This window comes from Oryx dammah, unplaced genomic scaffold (genome assembly GCF_014754425.2).
Source record: "Oryx dammah isolate SB20612 unplaced genomic scaffold, SCBI_Odam_1.1 HiC_scaffold_9, whole genome shotgun sequence".
NCBI classification, from domain to species: Eukaryota; Metazoa; Chordata; class Mammalia; order Artiodactyla; family Bovidae; genus Oryx; species Oryx dammah.
In genome coordinates this window covers 13,423,873-13,429,872 of record NW_024070193.1, presented here as the reverse complement: position 1 = coordinate 13,429,872, position 6,000 = coordinate 13,423,873, and positions in this window count along the sequence as shown.

Sequence of the window (6,000 nt, the reverse complement as noted above, 5' to 3'; positions counted from 1 at the left end):
TGTCTGCTGCCAGATTCCATTTTCAGAGTCTCCACTTCATACTTCTCATCAAAACCAAGTTAGAGTGTGACAGCAAAAGAGATGGATTACTGATAATTGTGAAAGATGATTTTTTTGAAATTAAGAACCATATTTGATCTTGGGCAATATTCACCAGGTCACTAACTGTACGCTTGTGTCATACAGTTCGTAAGAAAAAATAAGGTGATGTTTAGGCAACAGCAGCAGCACATCTTACTACCTAGCTGAGGCAATGGCAGCCCCGTTTAGAGCCTTGGAACAATCTTTCCAAGGACCATTCATCACTGGACCATAAAGAACTTTCCTGAGGAGACTACAAAATGAATCTGTTTTCATTGAGCCTTTAATTAACAGGACCAAGAATATCAAACCAAAGTCAGGTTTTATTCATCTACTTGGTTGTAGAAAGATTAAAAGCAGAATGTTTATTTGTAAAATATATTTTAAATTCACTCGCAGTTTTTAATTTACCATTGTTTGCATCAATATCATACTATTTTTAGTAAATTACTTACAATTTACTATTTGTAATATTTATTTACAATACTATTATTACATATTACAATACTATTATTTATAGTACTAATACTGACAATAATCTTTCTGTTCATAAGTAATAATGTGTTTTGACTTCATTTGAAACACTAGGAGTTGTTCTGGAAATTTTGTACACAAATAACATAATTGCTCAAGTGAAAGGCAAAATAGTACTTAATCTAAGACATAATCTAAATGGCCATGTTGATTTGGTTAAATAGATACATCAACTTCCACTTCATTACAAAGGAGGAAGTAATTTGCACTAACTCTTCCTCTGAGCACAACTTTAAGAACCTGGATAAAGTCAGGGAGAAAACATTTTAAGTGCATTAAAGATGACAGTAAGTGAGGAATTGCTTGGCCATGATCCCAGAGAAGATGGGACTTCAGGGAGGTGAGTCTGTCATTGAGGTTACTGTTGCCCAAGAGGAACTTGCCAGGCAGGGCTGGTAATGGCCTCACTAAGTGAGGGATGGACATTTAGAATCCTGGCTTAAGGGGAGACAATGAGAAGGCAGGAGACTTGTTCTTCATGGGATATTATTTGTATCTTTTGACTTTTATATTCTATACAGGCACCACATTAAAACAAAAAGACCTAAAGGACTATGAAATTCTCTGCTCCAAACCATTTAGAGAGTAAGACTAATCGTATGTTTCTTAAAGTTAACAGGCAAATATCTATATTCTAGTTTTTCAAAATGTAAAAATCAATGTTACTTGAGACTTCACACAGCAATAGAATGTACACTTCTGTTACATTTCTTTACTGCATTTTTTAGGAATCTAGACTTAAGGCTTTAAAGCAATAATTTTTTGGTACTATAGAATATAATTCTAAAAATAATAAGTGTGTTTTTAATAATAAGTTAATGCCCCCCAGATATAACACAACCAACACCTAAGTCTCTAATGGTTTTACTTTACAAATCTGTACAGGTATTTTCTTCCATTTACCATTGTACCATTATAGTACCACATTACTAAAATCTGATCATGAGTTTAAAAGGTTAGAAATTATAATTGAAATAGTATTTCTCTTCCTGTAACAGAATTACAGGTAGACTCTAGATATACCTTATTCATTTAAAGAGATGTGTTTAAATTTAACCACACAGGCTCACTAATGAAACTGATAATATAATTAATTTTGTGATAAGGCAAAAGGAGAAGGGGGCAACAGAGGATAAAGTGGTTGGATAGCATCACCGACTCAATAAACATGAATTTGAGCAAACTCCAGGAGATAGAGAAGGATTGGGAAGCCTGGTGTGCTGCGGTGGATGGGGCCACAAAGAGTCGGACATGACTTAGCAACTGAACAGTAACAGTAACATACTTTAGAGACTAAAGCTGAAATCCCCAACTTTTTAATCCACCAAATTCTCCCAAGAAGTTAGTATTGTGAATTTCTAGTATTTTTTTCCATTTTTGATGCAGAAAATGAGTTCAAATAGTTTAAGAAAGTGACTGGTAGAGCAGTAAAACCATCAGTTCAACTGAAAGGATAAAGTGCTTATACTGGTTCAAAACAGTAAGCCCCTGATTTTCACAGCATGTCCAGTCTGAGACTATATAACTTAAAAGGAATTTAAAAAAAGTTACTGTGTAAACATCAGTGAAGAATATACGTAGAAAAAAAAGACAAAGAGCTGAGACATCTGAGCCCTAATGAAATAAAGAATACAAAGACAGTAATTAGAACAAACTCATAAAAAAGTTAATGAAGAATATAAATGCCATCTGTTTCCCATGTTCCTTAAAGGCAGTACTGAAGGCATCTTACTGTTTTGATGTTACACAGCATTCCTTCACTGTTGCTGTTTAGTTGCTAAGTTGTGTCTGACTCTTTTTCGACCCCAAGGACTATAGCCCCCCAGCAACTCTGTCCATAGGATTTTCCAGGCAAGAATACTGGAGTGGGTTGCCATTTCCTTCTCCAGGGGATCTCCCCAATCCAGGGATTGAACCTGCATTGATAGGTGGATTCTTTACCACTGAGCCACCAGGAAAACCCATTCCTTCACTATATTGTAGTAAATATCACCTTTGTTTACCCATGTGGTTTAAGTGGGATTGACTCCAGTCCCAGCTCCAGAGGTATTTGTCATTCAGAATAGCCCTTCCCTCTGGCCAAGGGATTGGAACAGTGAAGCCTAGGTCATCGATTTAGAGATTCTTAGGTTTCCCTGGTGGCTCAGCTGGTAAAGAATCTACCTGCAAGGGAGGAGATCTGGGTTCAATCCCTGGGTTGGGAAGATCCCCTGGAGAAAGGCATGACAACACACTCCAGTGTATTTGCCTGGAGAATCCCTATGGACAGAGGAGTCTGGCAGGCTGCAGTCCATGCGGGTCTCAAAGAGTTGGACACAACTGAGCCACTAAGCACGGCACAGCACAGGGGGCTTTTACACTTAGGGTGTCTAGAAAAGAAAAAGTATGTGAAGCTATTCTGTAAATTTGAGAAAACTGAGATGCATTTAGGCTTCAGAGACCACCTCCCATTCCGTGAGTACCACACTGGATTATATCCTCCTCTTCTCAATACAGTTCCTCTACCTGTGTGTGCAGAGGCAGTAGAGCCCAGGAGTTTGCTTTATTTGGGGGCGGGGGGTGGTGTTGGCTGTACCATGCAGCTTGTGGGACGTTAGTTCCCTGACCAGGGGTTGAACCCAGCCCTCAGCAGTGAGAGTGGAGAACTGCCAGGGAATTCCCTAGCATAGGAGTTAAGCACATAAACTATAGAGCCAAACTCTTAGTCTTAATCTCAGCTGTTTCTTGCTAGCTGTGTGACCCTGGACAAGTCATTTGGGCTCTTTATGACTCAGTTTCCCTATCTGTAAAATGAGAAAAACTGTAGAGCTCAATAAGGTTGAGGTCTAAATGAATTAATACATCAAAGCACTTAGAACATTGCTTAGTACAGGGTAGTGAAAGTCGCTCAGTCGTGTCCGACTCTTTGCGACCCATGGACTGAATTCTCCGGGCCAGAATACTGGAATGGGTTGCCTTTCCCTTCTCCAGGGGATCTTCCCAACCCAGGGATCAAACCCAGGTCTCTCACATTGCAGGCGGATTCTTTACCAGCTGAGCCACAAGGGAAGATCAAGTCTAGACTGGAGTGGGGAGCCTAGCCCTTCTCCAGCAGATCTTCCCAACCCAGGAATCAAACCAGGGTCTCCTGCATTGCAGGCAGATTCTTTACCAACTGAGCTATGAGGGAAGCCCCAGTAAGTACTATATAAATGTTAGCTATTATTGTTGTTGTTATAAGGATTAAACTAATGAGTAAAACATGCTTAGAACAGTGCCTGACACATAGTAAATTGTGCATAAATATTAGTCATCATATGGACATCACCAGATGGTCAACACCGAAATCAGATTGATTATATTCTTTGCAGCCAAAGATGGAGAAGCTCTATACAGTCAGAAAGAACAAGACTAAGACCAGGAGCTGACTGTGGCTCAGATCATGAACTCCTTATTGCCAAATTCAGACTCAAATTGAAGAAAGTAGGGAAAACCGCTAGACCATTCAGGTATGACCTAAATCAAATCACTAATGACTATACAGTGGAAGTGAGAAATAGATTTAAGGGTCTAGAACTGATAGATAGAGTGCCTGATGAACTATGAAATGAGGTTCGTGACATTGTATAGGAGACAGGGATCAAGACCATCCCCATGGAAAAGAAATGCAAAAAACCAAAATGGCTGTCTGGGGAGGCCTTACAAATAGCTGTGAAAAGAAGAGAGGCGAAAAGCAAAGATATAAGCATCTGAATGCAGAGTTCCAAAGAACAGCAAGAAGAGATAAGAAAGCCTTCTTCAGCGATCAATGCAAAGAAAGAGGAAAACAACAGAATGGGAAAGACTAGAGATCTCTTCAAGAAAATTAGAGATACCAAGGGAACATTTCATGCAAAGATGGGTTCGATAAAGGACAGAAATGGTATGGACCTAACAGAAGCAGAAGATATTAAGAAGAGGTGGCAAGAATACACAGAAGAACTGTACAAAAAAGATCTTCACGACCCAGATAATCATGATAATGTGATCACTAATCTAGAGCCAGACATCTTGGAATATGAGGTTCCAAATAGGAAAAGGAATGTCAAGGCTGTACATTGTCACCCTGCTTATTTAACTTATATGCAGAGTACATCATGAGAAACGCTGGACTGGAAGAAACACAAGTTGGAATCAAGATTGCTGGGAGAAATATCAATAACCTCAGATATGCAGATGACACCACCCTTATGGCAGAAAGTGAAGAGGAGCTAAAAAGCCTCTTGATGAAAGGGAAAGAGGAGAGCGAAAAAGTTGGCTTAAAGCTCAACATTCAGAAAACGAAGATCATGGCATCTGGTCCCATCACTTCATGGGAAATAGATGGGGAAACAGTGGAAACAGTGTCAGACTTTATTTTGGGGGGCTCCAAAATCACTGCAGATGGTGACTGCAGCCATGAAATTAAAAGACGCTTACCCCTTGGAAGAAAAGTTATGACCAACCTAGATGGTATATTGAAAAGCAGAGACATTACTTTGCCGACTAAGGTCCGTCTAGTCAAGGCTATGGTTTTTCCACTGGTCATTTATGGATGTGAGAGTTGGACTGTGAAGAAAGCTGAGCACCGAAGAATAGAGGCATTTGAACTGTGGTGTTGGAGAAGACTCTTGAGAGTCCCTTGGACTGCAAGGAGATCCAACCAGTCCATTCTGAAGGAGATCAGCCCTGGGATTTCTTTGGAAGGAATGATGCTAAAGCTGAAACTCCAGTACTTTGGCCATCTCATGTGAAGAGTTGACTCATTGGAAAAGACTTTGATGCTGGGAGGGATTGGGGGCAGGAGGAGAAGGGGACGACCGAGGATGAGATGGCTGGATGGCATCACTGACTAGATGGACGTGAGTCTGAGTGAACTCCGTGAGATGGTGATGGACAGGGAGGCCTGGCGTGCTGTGGTTCATGGGGTCGCAAAGAGTCGGACACGACTGAGTGATTGCACTGAACTGAACTGAAGATCATTCATTCATTCATTCATTCAGCTCTTCAACAAATATTTACTGAGTTCCTTTTCTGTGCCAGGCTAATAACATCTTCACTCTAGCCCAGTGGTGTCCAAAAGGAATATGTGAAACATAAATGTGAGCCAAGTATGTAAAGTTTTCTAGCAGTCCCATTTAAAAAGTAAAAAGAAACAGGCAAAATTACTTTAAGTAAAATATTTCAATCCAATATCCAAAATATTATTTCAACATGTAATCAATATTGGGCTTCCCATGTGGTGGTGGTAAAGAACCTGCCTGCCAATGCAGGAGACTCAAGAGATATGGGTTTGATCCCTGGGTCGGGAAGATCTCCTGGAGAAGGAAATGGCAACCCACTCCAGTATTCTTGCCTGGAGAATCCCAGGGACAGAGGAGCCTGACC